The 24217-nt window shown below is 39.5% G+C and overlaps 1 pseudogene; it reads right to left on the bottom strand.

Moving 5' to 3' along the window:
- LOC140711152 (borealin pseudogene) overlaps nucleotides 1–21702 on the bottom strand; it is a 49028-nt pseudogene extending 27326 nt beyond the window's left edge.
- Nucleotides 21703–24217: the final 2515 nt, after the last annotated feature.

A 24217-nucleotide genomic window follows, 5' to 3' on the forward strand; every position in this document is an offset into this window, starting at 1 on the left:
TCTTCTTTCTTTCTTTTTCTCTCTCTCTTCTTTCTTTCTTTCTTTTCTTTCTTTCTTTCTTTCTTTCTTTCTTTCTTTCTTTCTTTCTTTCTTTCTTTCTTTCTTTCTTTCTTTCTTTCTTTCTTTCTTTCTTTTCTTTCCCTTCCTTCCTTCCTTCCTTCCTTCCTTCCTTCCTTCCTTCCTTCCTTCCTTCCTTTCTTTCTTTCTTTCTTTCGCGATGGAGTCTCCCTCTGTCATCCAGGTTGGAGTGCAGAGGCACCATTCCTGCTCACTGCAACCTCTGCTTCCCAGGTTCAAGCAATTCTCCTCTCTCAGTCTTCCAAGTAGCTGAGATTACAGGCGCCCGCCACCATGATTGGCTAGTTTTTGTATTTTTAGTAGAGATGGGGTTTCACCATGTTAGCCAGGCTGGTCTCGAACTCCTGACCTCAAGTGATCCACTCACCTCAACCTTCCGAAAGTGCTGGAATTATAGGTGTGAGCCACCATGCCTGGCCAATCTGTTTTTGAACGTGCTCTCTTCAAGCTAATATCTAGTTTCAATATAATGTCAATCAAAATTCCAAATTTTGGGGGAACTTGATAAGCTGATTATAATTTATATGAAAATGTAAAGGCCCAAGAATAGCCAAGACTTTCCTAAGAATACATTCTTTCTTACCAGATATCAGGACTTATGATGAAAATTATAGTAATTAATCTAGTGTAGTGCTGGTGAAAGAATAAACAAGTAGACAAAGGGCATAGAATAGAGTTTGGAAACAGACTCTCATGCATATGTGGTCATTTTAAGAAAAAAGGAGCAGAGGGGATTTCTTCTCAAGAAATTGGTGCTGAATCCCTTGGATACTCATTTGGAAAAAAAATTAAGCTAGACTCCTATATCACACTACATGCAAATCAATTGCAGGCTGGACACAGTGGCTCACACCTGTGATCCCAGTACCTTGGGAGGCCAAGGCAGGTGGATCACTTGAGGTCAGGAGTTTGAGACCAGCCTGGCAAACATGGTAACCCTGTGTCTCTCAAAATATATAAAAATTAGCCGGGTGTGGTAGTGTCACCTGTAATCCCAGCTACTCGGGAGGCTGAGGTGGGAGAATTGCTTGAACCCGGGATGCGGAGGTTGAAGTAAGCTGAGATCATGCCACTGCACTCCAGCCTGGATGACAGAGTGAGACTCTGTCTTAAAAATAATAATAACAATAATAATAATAAACTGCAGATAGACCATAGTCCTGAATATGAAAAAGTAAAAACAATAAATCTTTTAGAAATACTCTGTTCATGTATGACTATTGAGCATTTGAGATGTGCTATTAAGTGTAAAATTTGCACTGGATTTTAAGCACTTAGTAGAAAAAAAACTTAAAATATCTGTATTTTAACATTAAAATTTTGAAATAATAATTTGGATATACTGAGTTAAACATTACTAAAATTAGTTTTATCTGATTATTTTTGTTCTCTTAATGTAAATACTAGATAATTTTAAATTGCATGTGTGGTTTCCTATTTTTATTGGACAGCACTAATCTAGAAGGTAACAGAGACATATATCTTCAGGACACCAAATTAGGAAAAGGTCTGTTAAATTGCCTTTCAAAAGCATGAATCAGGCCAGGTGCGGTAGGTCACACCTGTAATCCCAGCACTTTGGGAGGCTGAGGTGGGCAGAACACCTCACATTGGAAATTCAAGACCAGCCTGACCAACATAGAGAAACCCTGTCTCTACTAAAAATACAAAATTAGCCAGGAGTAGTGGTGCATGCCTGTAATCCCAGCTACTTGGGAGGCTGAGGCAGGAGAATAGCTTGAACTTGGGAGGTGGAGGTTGTGGTGAGCCGAGATTGCGCCATTGCACTCCAGCCTGGGCAACAAAAGCAAAACTCCATTCAAAAAAAAAAAAAAAAAAAAAAAGCATGAATCATAAAGGAAAAGACTAATAGATTAATATTTGACCACACTGAAATTTTGCTGTCAAAAAGACATAACTAAAAGACTAAAAAGCCACAGAGAAGAAAATACATTTGCAGCACTCACAACTCTGAAAGGACTTATGTCAATAATATATAAACTCCAGCCAATCGATAAAGAAAGACAACCCAGTAGAAACACAGGAAAACATTTGGAACAGATGCTTCACAAAAGAGAATTGTTAAATGACCAGTAAACATGAAAAAGTGTTCAGCCTCATTAATAAATCAGAAAACGCACATTAAACCATAATGAGATACCACCACAAACCCACCAGAATTACCACAATTAAAAGAGTCAAGAAGGTTGTGGAACAAGAATATATATTTAATCTTGTTTTTAAATGTCTCTCTCTAAATATAAATGTGCAGCCAGAGACATCTAAAAACAATGGGCATGACAGCATTATTTGTAATAGCCCAGGTTGAAACAACCCAATGTCCATTTGCAGTTGAAGGACTAAATAAACTGTGGTGTATCACAGAAGGGCACAGCACATAGTAATGAAAAAAAAGAAACCACAGCTATATATAGCAGTGTAAATGAATCTCATAAGCATAATGTTGAGCAAAAGAAGCCCAACACAAAAGCACGCAAACTGCGTAATTCCATTTATATAAGGTTAAAAACTAAAACAAAAACAAAGCCAGTTAAGGGGATCTACAGTGTTAGAAGTCAGGATGGCGGTTCCCTTGAGGAGGAAAGAGAAGACAGTGTTTGGGAAGCGCTGTGGGGGGATTATGTGGTGCTGTCAATGTTCTGTTTCTTGACTTGTGTGTTACAAATGTATATTTTGTGCTGGGCACAGTGGCTGATGCCTGTGATCCCAGCACTTTGGGAGGCGGAGGCGGGTAGATCACCTGAGGTTAGGAATTCGAAACCAGCCTGGCCAACATAGTGAAACGCCGTCTCTACTAAAAATAAAAAAACTTGGCAGGGCATGGTGGCAGGCGCCTGTAATCCCAGCTACTTGGGAGGCTGAGGCAAGAGAATGGCTTGAATCTGGGAGGTGGAGGTTGCAGTGAGCTGAGACTACACCACTGCACTCCAGCCTGGGCAACAAGAGTGAAATTCTATCTCAAAAACAAAAAAAAAGTGTATTATGTGATGAATTCATGTGATCTATATATTTTTGAGGAAAGTGTCTTTCTGTGATGCACAATAAAAAGGTTTTGTTTTTATTTTGTATTATTTCAAAATATTTTAAAAAATATCTAAATATGCTATTTTAGATATCCAAAATTTCTATGATGGTTTCACTTTTCCATCATAACATCTTTCCAGTTAAATCAATTAATGTCTTTGGGAGGCCGAGGCGAACAGATCATCTGAGGTCAGGAGTTTGCGACCAGTCTGACCAACATGGTGAAACTCCACCTCTATTAAAAAGACAAAATATTAGCTGGACGTAGTGGTGCATATGTGTATTCCCAGCTACTTAGAAGGCTGAGACAGAAGAATCACTTGAACCCGGGGGGTGGAGGTTGCGGTGAGCCGAGATTGCACCACTGCACTCCAGCCTGGGCAACAAGAGTGAAACTCCGTCTCAAAAGAAAAAAAAAAAATCAGTTATTTACTGTGATTAAATCAATCAATTTTGTGGTTGGGTTGGTTCTGTGATTGAGTCATTTTGTGCTTAGATCAAGCCCAGCCCTGACAGCCTTTAAGAGTGCCAATAAGTATATATGCATGTAATTTTTTTAATATGATCAACTTTTATTTTAGATTCAGAGAGTCCATGTGCAGGTTTGTTACATGAGTATATCGTGAGATGCTGAGGTTTGGGGTATGAACGATCCCATCACCCAGATAGTGAGCATAGTACCCAATAGGTACTTTTTCTGTCCTTGCCTTCCCCGTCTCTTTCCTCTGCCCCCTGCAGTAGTACCCTGTGTCTGCTCTTCCCATCTTTATGTCCTTATGTACCCAATGTATGTCCATATGTCCCATTTGTAAATAAGAGCATGCAGCACTTGGTTTTCTGTTTCTACGTTAATTTTCTTAGGATGATGGCCTCTAGCTGTGTCCATGTTGCTGCAAAAGACATGTTCTTTTTTATGGCTGTGTAGTATTTTACAGTGTAAATGTACCACATTTTCTTCATCCAGTCCACCATTGATGGGCATCTAAGTTGACTCCATGTCTTTATTAGTGTGAATAGTGCTGTGATAAACATACAAGTGAATGTGCCTTTTTGGTAGAATGATTTATTTTCTTTTGGGTATACACCAAGTAATGAGATTGCTGGGAAAATGGTAGTCCTAGGCAGATTGCTTGAGGCCAGGAGTTTGCAACCAGACTGGGCAACATGGCAAAACCCCATTTCTACTAAAAATACAAAGAAATTAGCTGGGCATGGTGGCACATACCTGTAGCCTCAGCCACTTTGGAGGCCAAGATGGGAGAATCACTTGAACCCAAGAGACGGAGGTTTCAGTGAGCTGAGATCACACCACTGTACTCCAGCCTGGGTGACAGAACAGGACTCTGTCTCAAAAAACAAACAAACAAACAAACAAAAAGACAATGTGAGAATACTGAAAGCTCAGAGAAAAGAGCAACTCTCACAGACAAGGGATCTGGATAACATTAGCAGCTGATTTCTCAGCAGAAACCTTGAAGGCCATAGGCAGTGGATTATATATTTAAAATAATGAAGAAACCTGTCAATTGAGAAATCTACAGCTGGAAAACTTGTCCTTCAAAAATGAGGGAGAAATTAAGACATTTCCAGATTTTTTTTTTAAAGCTGAAAAAAATCCATTTATCTCTAAATCTGCCATACAAGAAGTGTTAAACTCCTTCAGGTTGAAATAAATGAGCTCTAGGCAGTATCTATATAAGTAAATAAGCAAGCTATATGAATATATAAAACTTTCTGGTAAATATGTAAACAAACATAAAAACAGTATTATTGTAATTTTGGTTTGTAACTGCTTTTTATTTTCTACAGGATTTAAAAGACAAATGCATAAATTGTAATTATAAATCTGTTAAGTGGTATACAGTGAATAAAGATATAATTTGCTACATCAATAACATAAAAACAGTAGAGCTATATAGCAGTAGAATTTTGGTATGTGATTGAACTTTTAAGTTGAAATAAATTCTAATTAGAATGTTATAACTCTAGGATGTTATGTGTAATTCTCATAGTAACCAAAAATGAAATATACATAGAATATAAACAAAAGAAAATGAGAATGGAAACAAAATGTGTCACTACAAAAAAAAAAATCAACTAAAGATAAAAGAACTAAATAACTGAGAAAATAGCAAAAATCAGTAACTCTGACTTACAAAAACTTTCCATGCTACATAAATCTGGAAACTCTGTTTCACATAAAACTGGAGCTAAAAGAGACAAATATTTACTTATAAAGTTAAAAGTTATATGGGAAACAAACACTAATTTTTTTTAGAAAAAATTATGAAAAGAGGAAAAATATGCCTTATACTATTATAACATCATGTTTTATAGCTCTGGGAAAATACAAAATAAAATATTCTGTTACATGAATCCTTCTGTGCCCCCCAAAAACCCTATGGATTATATCATTATTACCTAAAAAGTCTATTCTCAAATGCAGCAGTGATAATTATTTTTTTTGAGATGGAGTTTCGCTCTGTCACTCAGGTTGGAGTGCAGTGGCGTGATCTCGGCTCACTGCAAGCTCCGCCTCCCGGGTTCATGCCATTCTTCTGCTTCAGCCTCCTGAGTAGCTGGGACTGCAGGTACCTGCCACTACGTCCAGCTAATTTTTTGTTTTTTTTTTTTTTTAGTAGAGACAGGGTTTTGCCGTGTTAGCCAGGATGGTCTTGAACTCCTGACCTTGTGATCCACCCGCCTTGGCCTCCCAAAGTGCTGGGATTATAGGCATTAGTCACCAAGCCCGGGCCAGAGTGATAATTTTTACAAGGTAGATATTATTTTTAGATATGGAATAATATTGGTGATTTCAATTTTAATAACATTGGATTAAGATGAAAGAATGAGAAGATAAAGATCCCTCAGCAATATAACTCACAAACATGTTCAAAAGCAGTAAGAAGTTACATTATCTTTCGAAAGTCAATATATCTGCATTTTTAATGTATGCATATAGCATAGCTAATGCACTATTGCTGGGTCCATTTATTCAATGAATAATTGCCACTATATGTCAATTTTTTGATAAAAATGTAAATCAGTACAGCTATTATGAAAAACAATATGGGACTTCATTAAACATTAAACACCACTAATAGTTACATATTCAAAGGAAATAAAATCAGTGTGTCAAAGAGATATCTACACTTTCATGTTTATTGCAGCATTAAGTGACAATAATCAAGATATGTAATCAACCCTAAGAGAACACATAGTTGAGATACGGAAAAGAAACTAATCTCCAGAAAGAAAAAAGAAGCAGACGTACAGGAATAAAGTTCATAACTAAGGGAAGTGAAGTGGAAGAGAAAGAGAAAATTTAAATGGTTGCTTTGGTGTCTGGTCACTTCCTAGTTTTGATTTAAGTCTTCATGAGATCCAGCTATATCTGTTGTCCTTGGATACCATGACTTACCCATGTATACATCCAGACTGTTTTTTACATCTAAGCTAATGAATTTTTTTTTTTTTTTTTTTTAGGAGTCATCTCACTTTGTTGCCCAGGCTGGAGTGCAGTGACGCGATCTCGGCTCACTGTAACCTCTGCCTCCCAGGTTCAAGCAATTCTCCTGCCTCAGCCTCCCAGGTAGCTGGAATTAAAGGCATGCACTACCATGCCTGGCTAATTTTTGTATTTTTAGTTGAGACAGCGTTTCACCATGTTGGCCAGGCTCATCTGAAACTCCTGACCTTAGGTGATCTGCCTGCCTCCATCTCCCAAAGTGCTGGAATTACAGGTGTGAGCCACTGTACCCGGCCAAAATTTTTATTACTTATAATTCAACTGTCTTTGAGTGAGACATCTGGCCTCTAGCACCTAATTACCATTTTATTTTTATGAAAAAGGAAGTTCATGTTCCAATTTACCTAATAAAACTAAATGTTCTTAAACTAAAGCCACCTATACTTGAGAGAAAGAAATCATGGTTTCAAAAATATATCTTCACCAAAAACATATTTGTGGCAAATAATTAAAACTATATTAACAGCCTTCTTTTCCATTTTATTAGAAATGGCATGGAATAAAATAAATAAATAATTTACATAATTTACCAACTTAAAATTTTCTCATTAATCAAGGCCAGCACTAGTCAACATTTGCTTATTTATAAAAGTGAAGACAATCTTCTAGTGCATTAATAGCATTAGATAGTACAAGACTCTTCTCAAAATAAATAGCTTGGGTTTGTCACAAATTAAACTTTATGCATGAAAATTTAAATTGTAAATAAAATAAATAAATTTTTATAAAATTATCTTAAGAGTTACTTAAATGGAAAATTATCTAAGTTCTCTAGAAAAAAACATTACAGACTACAATTTTGTAAAGGCTATCTTCAAATTTACATGGTAAAAAGCTGCTTTTTGAAAAATAGCAAGTATCCTCCAAAAACATCAACTAAACTCTTGAGATTAAAACCCCCAAATTAATAGGGCACCTAAAAATTAATGCAAATTATATCAAATGTCAGTACTGACCTCTTTTTCGGCTTCTTTAAATGTTGCTTCTTTCTCCTTGACTCGCTGCATAAATCTCTGTTTCAACTCTTCTTCTTCCCTCTGACATTGATTGTAGAACTCTTGTTTTTTGGCTTCAAAGATTTCTTGAAAACTAAAGAGAAATGTTATATAGAGAGTACATGTAAAGAATACTACAATTTTCCAACACTTGTATGAGTGAATTCTTATCCCCACCACTTTCCAGCATATCATACCTTCTTCACATCTTTTGACAGTAAAATTCAGCGAAACCTCTAATGTATGAGACGATTTTCAAAAATTGTCTAAAATAAAGCAAAGAGCCTTTCAAGATATTATTCATTTAAGATAGCTAAATTTTGGTGTCTGCAAAGAACAATGAATAACTGAATTACATACACTACAGTGCCATATTTCCATATTTTTTTTGCAGCACAAGTCCTATTCTTTTTTTTTTTTTGAGACAGAGTCTCGCTTTGTTGCCCAGGCTGGAGTGCAGTGGCATGATCTCAGTTCACTGCAACCTCTGCCGCCCAGATTCAAGCGATTCTCCTGCCTCAGCCTCCCAAGTAACTGGGATTATGGGCACCCAGCACCACACCCAGCTAATTTTTTTTGTATTTTTAGTAGGGACAGGGTTTACCATCTTGGCCAGGCTGATCTTAAACTCCTGACCTCAGGTGATCTGCCTGCCTCGACCTCCCAAAGTACCGGGCTTACAAGCAGGAGCCACCGCACCCAGTTCTATTCTTCTTCAAGTTAGAGCAATATGTCTGCTCTCAAATTTTTCTCATTTAACTTCCAGGACACTGCACTACTGCTTTTCAGCTGGTTCCTCCATCAAACTCTTCTTAATATCTTTTGTCAAACTTTGCTAATATTTTTCCATCTTTTTCTTTATCCTTTTTTTTTTTTTTTTTTTGAGACCAAGTCTAGCTCTGTTGCCCAGGCTGGAGTGTAGTAATGCGATCTCAGCTCATTGCAACCTCTACCTCCTGGGTTCAAGTGATTCTCCTGCCTCAGCCTCCCCAGTAGCTGGGATTACAGGTGCATGCCATCACGCCTGGCTAATTTTTGTATTTTTAGTGGAGACAGCGTTTCACCATGTTGGCCAGGCTGGTCTCGAACTCCTGACCTCAGATGATCCAACCGCCTCGGCCTCCCAAAGTGCTGGGATTACGGACAAGAGCCACCGTGCCCAGCCTATCCTTTCTTTCATATAATACATACACATTTCATATAAATACAAAAAATAGAACAAAATACTGGGTTTTTTCTTCAACACACATTTCAGCATATACACATATTGAATACACATATTTCAGCATAAAAATGAGATCTCGCATGATGTTGTTCCTACTATCTCTATCTTCATCAAAAGATGATAAAAACACCTAACATTCAGGATGTTTTCTTTAGGATGGCTCAAGATGGGAGAAGTATAATTATTCTCATACCCAAATTATTGTGTCTTCTGCTTGTAGGGGACTCCTAAATTGTCCATTTGGTTGTGCTAGCAATATTTTTACTCACCTAACAGGCTGATTGTCTGGGCCCACATCTGTAAAACCCATTTTCTCCAGTTTTTGGTATAACTTTCATAGTGCTGAGTGTGGGTTTTTTCTTTTAGATTTTCCATATTGGTACAAAGAAGCATATCTCAGAGCTTAACAAAGTCACAGTGATTTTCATTTTCCACTAGTAAAAAAATGTAATGAATCAACAACTCTCATTATCAATCCCTGACAATCATGAACGAATGAAATCATGAAATAATGAATGAACACATGAATAAAAAACACATTTAAAATAACCCATAACTGCACAATTTGATTAATAGCTATAATTCTTTTAACCATGTAAGTGTGGTTACACTATACATACCAACTATAGGCAGAGATTATTTATAGGTTAGCAAATTTGCTTTAAACTTATTACCTGAAGAACAAGCAGGAAAGAGTGAAATAATATTTTATATGCATATATGCTATTGGTTTTTATTAGCAATTGTGTTAGTATGTTATAAACTACCTCTGGGTATTTTGGAGTGCTAACAGAATATGTAATATAACATCACTAGTGTAAATAATTTTATCAAAGTAAATTCTGCTAGCAAAAAGGCCTTACAATTGTACATACTTCAGTTGGAAAGATATTCCATGCAATTAGAAACTAAAAGAGGGAGCACAGAGACCGATACTCCTATCACAGAAGACAGACTTGAAGTCAAAAACTGTAAAATGATATAAAGAAGGTCATCATATCACGACGAAGAGGTCAGTTTATCAAAAAACTAACAATTGTAAATATATATGCATCCAATATCAGAACTTCTAAATATATAAGGCAAATATTAGTTGACTTGAGGGGGAGATACACTATATTACAGTAATAGTAAGGGATTTACATACCCTACTTTCAGAAATGAATAGACTATCCAGACAGAATATCTGTTTAAAAATGTCAGCTTTAAACTACACTTTAGACCAAATAGACCTAATGGACATATGTGAAATATTTCATCCAACAGCAAAGTAATACACATTTTTTTCAAACACAAGACATTCTTCAGGATAGATTATATGTTAGGCCACAAACTAAGTCTTAATATATTTTAAAAGATTGAAATAAAAATGTGAGATGTCTTTTGACAGATCAATTTCATTCCACTAGGGTACATACCAAGAAGTGGTACTACTGGATCATACGGTAATACTATTTCTAGTTTTTGAGGAACCTTCATATTATTTCCCAAAATGACTGTACCAAGTTAAATTCCCACCAATGATGTTTAAGAATTCCCTTTTCTCTTGGGAATGTTTATACACTGCTGGTGGGAATACAAATTAGTTCAGCCATTGTGAAAAGCAGTTTGATAATTTCTTTTCTTTTTATGAGACAGAGTTTCGCTCTTGTCACTCAGGCTGGAGGGCAGCAGTGTGATCTCGGCTCACTGCAACCTCCGTCTCCTGGGTTCAAGTGATTCTCTGGCCTCAGCCTCTCGAGTAGCTGGGATTACAGACATCCACCACCACACCCAGCTAATTTTTGTATTTTTAGTAGAGATGGAGTTTCACCATGTTGACTAGGCTGGTTTCAAACTCCTGACCTCAAGTGATCCACCCTCTTCAGGCCAAAGTGCTGGGATTACAGATGTGAGCCACCATGACTGGCCTGACAATTTCTTAAAGAAGTTAAAACAGAACTACCATTTGACCTAGCAAACCCATTACTAGGTTTATACCCAAAGGAATATATATTGTTCTATCATAAAGACACAGGCATGTGTATCACAGCACTCGTCACAATAACAAAGACAGAATCAACCTAAATGCCCATCAATGGAGACTAGTTAGAGAAAATGTACACACACACCATGGAATACTGCACAGCCATAAAAAAAAGAACAAGATCATGTCCTTTGCAGCAACATGGATGGAGCTGAAGCTATTATCTGAAGCGATGTAATGCAGGAACAGAAAACCAAACACTCTCACTTATAAGTGGGAGATAAATATTGAGAACACATGAACACCAAGAAGGAACAATAGATCCTGGGGCCTCCTTGAGGGAGGGAGGACAGTGAGGATAGAAAAGGTACTAGGCTTACTCTTTTTTTCTTTTTCTTTTTTAGTATATGTGCTACCAAAGCGAGCACTTTTTTCTGTTGGTTTGAGATGGAGTCTCTGTTGCCGAGGCTGGAGTGCAATGGTGCGATCTTGGCTCACTGCAACCTCCGCCTCCCAGGTTCAAGTGATTCTCCCTTAAGTAGCTGGGATTACAGGCACGCACCACCATGCCCGGCTAATTTTGGTTATTTTTTAGTAGAGAGAGAGTTTCGACATGTTGGTGAGGCTAGGCTCAAATCCTGACCTCAGGTGATCCACCCGCCTTGGCCTGACAAAGTGCTGGGATTATAGACTCGAGCCACTGCATCCGGCCAGTACTATGCTTATTATCTGTGTGATGAAATAATCTGTACACCAAACCCCCATGACATGCAATTTACCTATACAACAAACTTGCACATGTACCCCTGAACCAAAAATACAAATTTTTTTTAAAAAAGAATTCTTTTCTCCATATGCTTGCCAGCACCGGTGATAGTTTGGCTTTCTGATAACAGTCATTCTGACAGACATGAAGTGATACTTCATCATGTGTTTAGTTCGCATTTTCCTGATGATTAGAGATGCTATTTTTTTTCATATTTCTTTTGGCCATTTGTATTTCTTCTTTTAAGAAATGCCTGTTCAGATCCTTCGTCCATTTTTCCTTGTGTTATTTTGTTATTTGTTTTCTTGCTATTGAGTTGTTAGAGTCATAGCAAAAGTATTACATATTTTGAACATCAGCCCCTTATCAGATGTATAATTTGAAAATATTTTTTCCAATTTCTGGGTTGTATCTTCATGCTATTAGTTATTTCTTTTGGTTTTGTTGCTGGTGCTTTTGAAGTTTTTTGTTTGTTTGTTTGTTTTTGAGGTGGAGTCTCACTCTGTTGTCCCAGCTGGAGTGCAGTGGCAAGATCTCGGCTCACTGCAATCTCCGCCTCCTGGGTTCAAGCCATTCTCCTGCTCAGCCTCCTGAGTAGCTGGTATTATGGGCACCCACCACCACACCCAGCTAATTTTTATATTTTTAGTAGAGACGAGGTTTCACCATGTTGGTCAGGCTGGTCTGAAACTCCTGAAATCAGGTGATCCACCCACCTCAGCCTCCCAAAGTGCTGGGATAACAGGCATGAGTAACTGCACCTGGCCAGCTTTTGGAATTCTATTCAAGAAATAATTGTCATGATCAATGTCATAGAGGTTTTCCCCTATGTTTTGTTCTAATAGCTTTACAATTTCAAGTATTAAGACTTTTATCCATTTTGAGTTGATTTTTGTACATGCTGTAAGATAAGAGTAAAGTTTTATTCTTCCGCATGTGAATATCCAGTTTAACCAATACTATTTATTGAAAAGATCATACTGTACCCAGTATATGTTCTTGGCACCTTGGTCAAAAATCAATTGGCTATAACTACTTAAGTTTATTTATGGGCATTCTATCCTATTACATTGATTGATGTGTCTGCTTTTATGCCAGTGCCATGCTGTTTGGATTACAATCACTTTATAATATATCTTGCAATCAAGGAGTACAGTGCTTTCAGCTTTGTTGTTTTCTGCTCAAGACTGTTTTCACTATGCAGGGTTTTTTTCTAGCTTCGTATAATTTTAGGATTTTTTCCTATTTGTGTTAAAAATGACTTGGGAATTTTGATAGGAATGGTATTATATCTGTAGACCACTTTGGGTAATACGGACATTTTAATAATATTATTTCTTCTAATCCATGAACATGAGGTAACTTTCCATTTATTTGTGTCTTCTCCAATATTTTTAAAACACAAAACCAGAATTTATTGAAAGCAGGTACTAGCTCTGATTAGAACAAATCAGCTTAGAGATACCATTACTCAGAAGAACAATACATATAAAATATATATATACATATATATATATATAGTAGATACACAATATATACAAAAATCTCAAGGAAAGGACAATAAAAGAACTCAAAAGAATTCAACTTGAATACGACTATATTATGAAAATGGTCTTGTTGCAAAGTAATAACAAATACCACAAAGAGCCCTACTTGAGAAAACCACGTGCCTTCAAGCCTGTGGGTGAGGACTCTGGTTCTCAAATTCTTAGAACACAGCACATGATTCTCTGGGACAGAGAGGCTGGCTGCAGCACGAGGGCCTCACTGCTGACTCCATTTAACAAAGTCCATGCCCCAGGCACAGGTTAAACACAGGGAATGAGGCTACCAGGCAAATCATACCTGCCCCTGCCAACACGAGCCCCATAAAAGAGAAGTGCTTAGTGAAACCTACAGACTCGGCAGGGAACACTGGGCCATAGATAGCTTAGAGAGAATTATTCTGTGATCAATCACATAAAAAACCTAGAATCTAAGCCCTACAATTCCCTTACCCAAACTCCCACTGACTAGTGAGGTAGAAGAGTAAGACATGGAAGCTGTCTCCAAACCAGTATTTGGTCTTCAAAAAACAGAGATAAACATAAAACACTGTGTTGACCGGGCACAGTGGCTCCCACCTGTAATCCCAGCACTTCAGGAGGCCGAGACAGGCGGATCACTTGAGGTCAGGAGTTCAAGACCAGCCTGGCCAATGTGGTGAAACCTCATCTCTACTAAAAATACAAAAATTTTCCAGGTGTAGTGGCACGTGCCTGTAATCCCAGCTACTCGGGAGGCTGAGGCAGGAGAATTTCTGCCATCTGGGAAATGGTGGTTTTAGTGAGCCAAGATCATGCCACTACACTCCAGCCTCGGTAACAGATTGAGACTCCATTTCAAAAAAAGGAAAACAAACAAACAAACACTGTTTCACAAGTGGGCTTCGAAAGAACTACTGGACACAGCAGGTGAAAGATCCCAAAGTCCCATTGAGCACCTCCAACAGCAGGAGGAAGAAAGGGAGGAGGGGGAGGAGAGATGAGTGCCAGAGGGGAGACGTGCATGTTCCCTGCTGAGGTCACTGCTGCCAACTGTCCTGATCTGATGATTTGTACAGTGCCCCCCACTTTCTGGACCAGCCCTCTCATGGCCCAAAGTGCACTTCTCTGAGCCCAAACCTCCCAGTCTCAAGCATAGAGAACAGAAATGCCAGATGCAAAAGCTCTCTGGGTAGGGGTGGTGGAGGGAGTCTTCCGGAGAACACAGGGGTCTTGTGCACCACCTCGGTTGCAGGCAGGGCAGGGCAGGGCAAAGAGGATGCTGAGGTACAGCGGGCAGAAGGCAGCAGCTCAGAGGGCAGGGAGGATTCAGCTGGAGACTGACAGGATGTTTCCATGGCATGGCCCCTGCAAGCAACTGCTGGGGTCAGCTGGGATGGAGGGCTGAAGAGCACAGCCCTACCTAACTGGTGTGGGAACAGCATGTCTCCCCTTCCTGAATTCCCACAGAGGAACACGGCTCTTTGCGTTGGAACTTCACACTCAAACAACAAGCCTGAAGGGAAGAAGTCTTGCCTGGGCACAGTGACTCAAGCCTGTAATCCCAGCACTTTTGGAGGCCAAGGCAGGGGGTTACCCGAGGTCAGGAGTTCCAGACCAGCCTGCCCAACATGGTGGAACCTTGCCTCTATTAAAAATACAACGATTAGCTGGGCATGGTGGAGGGCGCCTGTAATCCCAGCTACTCAGGAGACTGAGGCAGGAGAATTGCTTGAACTCGGGAGGCAGAGGTTGCAGTGAACCAAGACCACGCCACTGCACTCCAGCCTGGGTGACGAGAGTGAAACTCTGTCCCAAGAAAAAAAAAAAAAAGTCCACCCTGTCAACTTTGACTTCTCATTTATGGTCTGTATGCTGCTGCAGATTTGGGCAAGATGGTTGGAGAGCTTCTTAACATTTCCCAAGGCCTCTGGATCTAGCTGGGTGATGCTAAGCCTCTGCAAGTCACTGGCCAATAATCACATGTGCTCTTCGCCATCCACTGGCACAGTGAGAAAGATCTCTTTGCTGTGGGCAAGAGGGATGCCATTTCCTGAGATGTTGTAAATCCACTCTCTTGTGGCAGGAGTGTGCAGGCCAGGGATCATGAAGACCCTCAAGTCAAACCTGGGTGTCAGGCCTGGAGTTGGTTTCACTATGGACACGTCTAATCGGCCCAAAGCTGGGGTAACAGTGATGGCACAGCTTGACTTTTCCCTTCTGCCTTTTCCTTGTACAGACCGAGTTCTCTTCTTGGATGGAGGACACCTTTTGACTCTTGCAGTTTGAAGATTCTTATGTTTATTTTCTTCTTCTTCCTCTTCCACTATCATTTCATCTACTTGTATCACCTTTCATGTTTTAGCAGGTTTCAGGGGTGTTTGAATAGCTTCGGTGGTTAGTTTGTCAATTTTGGTGATATTCAGGTCAGCTGTTGCTGCCTCTACCAAGCTTTGTTTCCTCCAAGGGAGAAACAATCGAGCCATTCATCTTTGCACAATGCCTCGGGGAGCTGCAGGATCTGGATGTTGTAGAGTTTATCTACCTCCTTAAAGAGGTTCTGCCTGTCTAACTCAACTTGCTTGATTCGTATTTCCACTTCACGGTCAAGTCTTTAACAAAGGAGGTAAGCTTCCACCTCCCTAAGGAGTTGGTCTTGGCTACACAACTGCTGCCCTTCCTAGGAGCCATGGTGCTCAGTGGAGGCTGTCGGAAGCAACAGATATCGGCAGGAAGGCAAACTCTTCTCCAATTTTAAATCAAGTAGTTTTACAGTTCTTTTTTTTGTTTGTTTTTGAGACGGAGTCTTGCTGTGTTGCCCAGTTGGAGTGCAGTGGTGTGATCTCGGCTCACTACAACCTCCACCTCCCAGGTTCAAGTGATTCTCCTGCCTCAGCCTCCGAAGTAGCTGGGATTATAGGCACACACCACCATGCCTGGCTAAATTTTTTTTTTTTAGATGGAGTTTTGCTCTTGTTGCCCAGGTTGGAGTACAACGGTGCGATCTCGGCGCACCGCAACCTCCGCCTCCCGGGTTCAAGCAATTCTCCTGTCTCAGCCTCCTGAGTAGCCGGGATTACAGGCATGCACCACCACCTCCAGCTAATTTTGTATTTTTAGTAGAGGCAGGGTTTCTCCATATTGGTCAGGCTGGTCTCGAACTCCCAACCTCAGGTGATCCGCCCACCTCAGCCTCCCAAAGTACTGAGATTACAGGCATAAGCCACTGCACTGAGTCTAATTTTTCTATTTTTTTTTTTTTTTAGTAGAGAAGGGGTTTTGCCATGTAGGCCAGGCTGGTCTTAAACTCCTGACTTCAGGTGATCTGTCTGCCTCAGCCACCTAAAGTGCTGGGATTACAGGTGTGAGCCACCGCACCCAGCATTTTTTTTTTTTTTTTTTGAGACAGAGACTCATTCTGTTGCCCAGGCTGGAGTGCAGTAGTGCAATCTCGGCTCACTGCAACGTCCACCTCCCAGGTTCAAGTGATTCTCCTGCCTCAGCCTCCTGAGTAGCTGGGATTACAGGTGCCCGCCACCACGCATGGCTAAGTTTTTGTATTTTTAGTAGAGAAGTGGTTTTGCCATGTGGGCCAGGCTGGTCTCAGGCTCCTGGCCTCAAGCTCCGAGCCTCAAGTGATCCACCTGCCTCAGCCACCCGAAATGCTGGGATTACAGGTATGTGCCACTGCGCCTGGCCAAGTTTTACTGTTCTTAGTGTGCAGATATTTTACTTCCTTGGTTAGATTTATTCTTAAGCATTTTATTTTTCAGCATTATTCCCAATAGCCAAGATATGGAAACAGTCTAAGTGCCCATCAACAAGGTACACAATAAAATACTATAAAGCTTTTAAAAAGAATGAAATCCTGTCATGTGTAAAACATGAATGAAATCGTAGGACATTATGCTAAGAGAAACAGACCAGGCACAGAAGGACAAATACTGTATAATCTCACTTACATGTGGTAACTAAAAGTCTCACAGAAATAGAGAGTAGACAGGTGGTGAGTAGAGGAAAGTGGGGAGGCAGAGGGATGGGGAAACAGAAAATATTGATCAAATGGTACAAAGTTGTAGTTAGACTGTAGGAATAAGCTTCAGTGATCTATTGCATTGCATGGTGTCCATAGTTAATACTAAGCAACTATATATTTCAAAATTGCTAAAACGGGGAGTGGGGTGGAGCAAGATGGCTGAATAGAATCCCTCATCAATCATTCCCCTACATAAACACCAAATTAAACAATTATCCATGCAAAAAAGCACCTTCGTAAGAATGAAAAATCAGGTGAGCAATCTCAGTACCTGGTTTTAATATTATATCAAGAAAAGAGGCACTGGAGATTGCAGTAAAGAGAGTCTTGCATAGCCTATACCATCTGACATTCATCCCCCAGCAGCACCATACTGAACAGAGAGAGAATCTGTGTGCTTTGGGGAGGGAGAGTGAAGTGATTATGGGACTTTGCATTGGAACTCAGTGACTGCCCTGTCACAGTGGAAAACAACACAGGGCAGAATTCTGCTAGTGCCCACAAAGGGAGCATTTTTTTTTTTTTTTTTTTTTTTTTAGATGGAATCTCGCTCTTTCAACCAGGCTGGAGTGCAGTGGCGTGATCTCGGCTTACTGCAACCTCCACCTCCCAGATTCAAGTGATTCTCCTGTCTCAGCCTCCCGAGTAGCTGGGACTACAGCTGCACACCACCAAGCCCAGCTAATTTTTGTATTTTTAGTTGAGACAGGGTTTCACCACATTGGTCAGGCTGGTCTCGAACTCCTGACCTCAGGTGATCTGCCCGCCTTGGCCTCCCAAAGTGCTGGGACTGCAGGTGTGAGCCACCACTCCCGGCCAAAGGGAGCATTTAAACTAGCTCCCACTAAAGAGGAATCTCCCATGCCAGAGACAGATAGGAACTTCAGTTCCAGCTGCCTCCACCACTAGTTAATTAAAGTGCCCTGGGGTCCTGAATAAATTTGAAAGGCAGTCAGGCCACAAGGTCTGCAGTTCCTGGGCAAATCCAGGTGCTGAACTCGCTCAGAGCCACTGGAATGGGAATGCGCATGACCCAGTGAGCCATCAGTTTTGGTGGCCAAGAAGTGCTTGTATCACACCTCCCCCAACTCCAGGCAGTGCAGCTCAAAGACAGACTCCTTCCACTTGTGGGAAAGAGAAGGAAGATTAGAAGAGAACTGTGTCTTACAAATTGAGTAGCAGCTCAGCCACAGGAAAACACACCACTAAACTGATTCCTGAAGCCCCCAATTCCAGGCCCTACTTCCTGGACATTTCTAGACCCACTCTGGGACAGAAGGGAACTTGCTGCACTGAAGAGACGGACCCAGCCCGGCAGGACTCACCACCTGCTGACTAAAGAGCCCTTGAGCCTTAAACATCAGTAGTAGCAAGGCAGTAGTTGCCATGGGCCTTGGGCAAGACCTAGTAATTTGCTGGCTTCATACGTGACCCAGCACAGTACCAGCTGTGGTGTCCACAGGAGCGATGATGTCACCCTTCCCTCAACTCCAAGCAACCTAGCACAGACAGAGAGACTCCTTCAGTTTGGGAGAAAGTGAGAAAAGAGTTTGAGAGATTCTGCCTAATAGTCCAAGGAATTCTCCCAGATATTATCCAAGACCACTGAGGCAGTATGAGTCTGCTAGAGTCACAGTGTTACTGGACTTAGGGTACTCCCTAGTAAATTCCCTTTGAATACTTAGAAAACCTTCTCAAGAAGAACAGGCACAACTGAGCCCAGATGGCAAAGACTACAATAAATATCTAACTCTTCAATGCCCAGACATAGATGAACAATGACAAGCATCAAGACCATCCCAGAAAACATGACCTCACCAAATGAACCATGTAAGGCACTAATGACCAATCCCAATCACACATCTCAGGACAGAGATATGTAACCTTTCAGAGAACTCAAAATAGCTGTTTTAGAAGAGCTCAATGAAATTCAAGATAACACAGAGAAGAAATCCAGAATTATATTAGATACATTTACCAAAGAGATTAAAATAATTTTAAAAATCAAGCAGAAATAATGAAACTGAAAAATTTAATGGACATACTGAAGAATGCATCAGAGTCTCTTAACAGCAGAACTGGTCAAGCAGAAGAAAAAATTAGTGAACTTGAAGAAAGCTATTTGAAAATACAGTTAGAGGAGACAAAAGAAAAATGAGGCCGCGTGTGGTGGCTCACGCCTGTAATCCCAGCACTTTGGGAGGCCAAGGCGGGTGGATCACGAGGTCAGGAGATCAAGAACATCCTGGCTAACATGGTGAAACCCCATCTCTACTAAAAAACATACAAAAAATTAGCTGGGCATGGTGGTGGGTGCCTGTAGTCCCAGGTACTGGGGAGGCTGAGGCAGGAGAATGGCATGAACCCGGGAGGCGGAGCTTGCAGTGAGCTGAGATCTGGCTACTGCACTCCAGCCTGGGCGACAGAGCGAGACTTCGTCTCAAAAAAAAAGAAAGAAAAAGAAAAGAAAAATGAAACTAAAAATAAAGTGTGCCTGCGAGATCTAAAAATAGCCTCAAAACGGCAAATCTAAGAGTTATTGGCCTTAAAAAGGAGGCAGAGGCTGGAAGCGGTGGCTCAAGCCTGTAATCCCAGCACTTTGGGAGGCTGAGATGGGCGGATCACAAGGTCAGGAGATCGAGACCATCCTGGCTAACCCAGTGAAACCCTGATTCTACTAAAAAATACAAAAAACTAGCCAGGCGAGTTGGTGGGCGCCTGTAGTCACAGCTACTCGGGAGGCTGAGGCAGGAGAATGGCATAAACCCGGGAGGCGGAGCTTGCAGTGAGCTGAGATCTGGCCACTGCACTCCAGCCTGGGCGACAGAGTCAGACTCCATCTCAAAAAAAAAAAAAAAAAAAAAAAGGAGGCAGAGAGAGAGAGGGATAGGAAGAGAAAGACTACTCAGAGGGATAATATCAGGGAATGTCTCAAACCTAGAGAAAAATATCAATGTTCAAGTACAAGAAGGTTATAGAACACCAAGCAGATTTAACCCATAGAAGACTACCTCAATGCATGTGATAATCAAACTCCCAAAGGTCAAGGATAAAGAAAGGATCCTAAAAGCAGCAAGAGAAAACAAACAAACAACATACGATAGAGTTTCAACGTGTCTGGCAGCACACTTTTTAGTGAAAACTTTACAGACCAGGAGAGAGTGGCATGACATATGTAAAATCCTGAAGAAGAAAACCTTTCAGTCAAGAATGGTATAACCAGCAAAAATATCCTACAAATATGAAGGAGAAATGAAGACTTTCCCAGACAAATAAAAGAAGGATTTCATTAACACCAAACTTGTCCTAAAATAAATACTAAAGAGAATTCTTATATATATATATATATATACATACACACACACACATACACACACATACACACACATATATATATGAAACCAATTGAAGGTACAAGACTCACTAGTAATATTAGGTTGACTCAAGAGGAACTGTGGGCCAGGCATGGTGGCTCATGCTTGTAATCCCAGCACTTTGAGAGGCTGAGGCTCACGAGGTAAGGAGTTCAAGACCAGCCTGGTCAACATAGTGAAACCCCATCTCTACTCAAAATACAAAAATTAGCTGAGCGTGGTGGTGGGCACCTGTAATCCCAGCTACTTAGAAGGCTGAGGCAGGAGAAGTGCTTGAACCCAGGAGGTGGAGGTTGTAGTGAGCTGAGATCGTACCATTGCACTCCAGTCTGGCAGACAGAGCTAGACTCTGTCTTAATAAAAAAAAAGAGGAACTGTGTTTTTTGCCATTACTTTTAATGCCATAACTTTTAATAGCAAAAACCGCAACTACTTTTGCACCAATCTAATAGTAAGTATACAGATACACATGGAATATTAAAATAAGCTTATTGTGGTGGGTAAAGCACTCATATCTGGAGTAGAAATACTAAAAGGTAAACCTATCAAAAATAGTAACTACAACTACTTTTCAAGACATAGACAGCATAAGATATAAATAGAAATTTTTAAAATGTTAATAAAGTGGAGGGATGAAGTTAAAGTGTAAAGTTTTTATTAGTTTTTGCTTGTTAGTTTCTTTGTTCATTTATGCAATCAGGGGTAAGTTGTAATCAGTTTAAATAATGGGTTATAAGATGTTATATATAAGCCCCATGGTAACCTCAAATCAAAAAACATACAACAGATACACAAAAAATAAAAAGCAAGAAATTAAAGCATACCATCAGAGAAAATCACCTGGACTAAAAAGAAGACAAGAAAGTAGGTAAAAAGGAAGAGAAGACCACAAACCCACCAGAAAACAAATAACAAAATGACAAGAGTAAGTCCTTACTTATCAATAATAACATTGAATGTAAATGGATTAAACTCTCCAATCAAGAGATATAGAGTGATTAGCCAGGCATGGTGGTGGGCACCTGTAATCCCAGCTACTCGGCAGGCTGAGGCAGGAGAATCGCTTGAACCGGGAAATACAGGTTGGAGGTTGCAGTGAGCTGAGATTGTGCCATTGCACTCCAGCCTGGGTGACAGAGCAAGACTCTGTCTCAAAAAAAAAAAAAAAAAAAAAGGAAAAAAGAAAGAAAGAAAAGACAGAGTGGCTGATTGGATTTAAAAAAAAAAAAACAAAAAAACCCAACGATCTGTTACCTACTAGAACACACTTCACCTAAAAAGACACACATAGACTAAAAATAAAGGGACGGGAAGATAATTCCATGCCAATGGAAACCAAAAAAGAAAATGTATACTTACATCAGATAAAATATATTTCAATACAAAAACTGTAAAAACAGACAAGGAAGATCATTACTTATTGATAAAAGGATCAATTCAGCAAGAGACCATAACCACTATAAATATGTATGTACCCAACATTGGAGCACTTAGATATATGAAAGAAATATTATTACAGCTAAAGAAAGAGAAAGATTATACTACAATAATAGCTGGAGACTTCAACACTCCATTTTTGGCATTGGACAGATCATCCAGACAGAAAATCAGCAAAAAAATCAGACTTAATCTGCAGTATGGACCAAATGGACCTAAAAGATAGTTATAGGACATTTCAGACAATGGCTACAGAATGCACATTCATCTCCTCAGCATGTAGCATATTCTCAAGGATAGAGAATATGTTAGGCCACAAAACAAGTCTTAAACAATTCAAAATATGAAATCAAGTATTATCCCTGACTACAATGGAATAAAAGTATAGATCAATAACAAGAGGAACTTTGGAAACTACATAAACACATGGAAATTAAGCAATGTGTTCCTGAATGACCAGTGGGTCAATGAGGAAATAAAGAAGGTAATTTTAAAATTTATTGAAACAAATGAAAATGGAAATATAACACACCAAAACCTACGGGATACAGCAAAAGCCGTACTAAGAACAAAGTTTATAGTAACAAGTTCCTACATCAAAAAAAGTAGAAAAACATCAAATAAATAACCTAACAACGCATCTTAAAGAACTAGAAAAGAGCAAACCAACCCCAAAATTAGTATAAGAAAAGAAAGAATAAAAATCAGAGCAGAAATAAATGAAATTAAAATGAAAAAATACCAAAGATCAGTGAAATGAAAAGTTTGTTTTTTGAAAATGTAAACAAAATCTACAAACCTTTAGCCAGACTAGGGGGAAAAAAAAAGAGCAAACCCAAATAAATAAACTCAGAGATGAAGAAGGAGACATTATGGCCAGGTGCAGTGGCTCACGCCTGTAATCCCAGCACTTTGGGAGGCTGAAACAGGAGGATTGCTTGAGCCAGGGGTTTGAGACCAACCTGGGAAACACTGTGATACCCCCATCTCTAAAAATAAAAAAAAAATTTAAAAAAAAAAAAAAGAAAAAAAGGAGGCATTACAACTGATGCTGCAGAAATCCAAAGGCTCATTAGAGGCTACTATGAGCTACTATATGCCAATAAATTAAAAAACGTAGAAGAAATGGATGAATTCCTAGATGCATACAACCTATCAAGATTGAACCATGAAGAAATTCTAAACCTGAATGGACCAATAACAAGTAATGAGATCAAAACCGATATAAGAAGTAGTCTCCCAGCAAAGACAAGTCCAAGATATGATGGCTTCACTGCTGAATTTCACCAAACATTTAAAGAACTAATATTAATTCTACTCAAACTATTCTAAAACATACAGGAGGAGGGAATACATCAGAACTCATTCAACAAGGCCAGTATTACCCTGATACCAAAACCATATAAAGATACATCAAAACAAGAAAACTCCAGGCCAATATCTCTGAGGAACATTGATGAAAAACCCCTCAAAAAAAGACTAGCAAACTGAACTCAACAACACATTAAAAATCATTCATCATGACCAAGTGGCTTTATCCCAGGGATGCAATGATGCTTCAACACACAAAAATCAATCAGTATCGTACATCATATCAACAGAATGAAGGACAAAAACCATATGATCATTTTAATCGATGCTGAAAGGGCATTTGATAAAATTCAATATCCCTTCATCATAAAAAATTTCAAAAAACTGGGGATAGAAGGAACATACTTCCACATAATAAAAGCCATGTATCGCAGAACCACAGCTAGTATCATACTGAATGGGAAGAAACTTAAAGCTTTTCCTCTAAGGTCTGGAAAATGACAAGGATGTCCACTTTCATTGCTGTTATTAAACTGGAAGTCCTAGCTAGAGCAATAAGACAAGAGAAAGATATAAAGGGTATCCAAACTGGAAAGGAAGAAGTCAAATTATCCTTGTTTGCAGATGATTTGATCTCCTATTCAGAAAAACCTAAAGACTCCACCAAAAAAAAAACTATTAGAACTGATAAACAAAATTAATAGTTACAACACACAAAAATCAACCTACAAAAATCAGTAGCATTTTTATAGTAAAAGTGAACAATCTGAAAAAGAAATAAAAACTGATCCAATTTACAGTAGCTATAAATAAAATAAAATACCTAGAAATAAACATGACCAAAAAAATGAAAAATCTCTACAATGAAAACTATAAAATACTGATGCAAGAGGACACAAAACATATTCATGGATTGGAAGAATCAATAATAT

Source organism: Chlorocebus sabaeus, unplaced genomic scaffold (assembly GCF_047675955.1).
Source record: "Chlorocebus sabaeus isolate Y175 unplaced genomic scaffold, mChlSab1.0.hap1 unalloc_scaffold_235, whole genome shotgun sequence".
Taxonomy (NCBI): domain Eukaryota; kingdom Metazoa; phylum Chordata; class Mammalia; order Primates; family Cercopithecidae; genus Chlorocebus; species Chlorocebus sabaeus.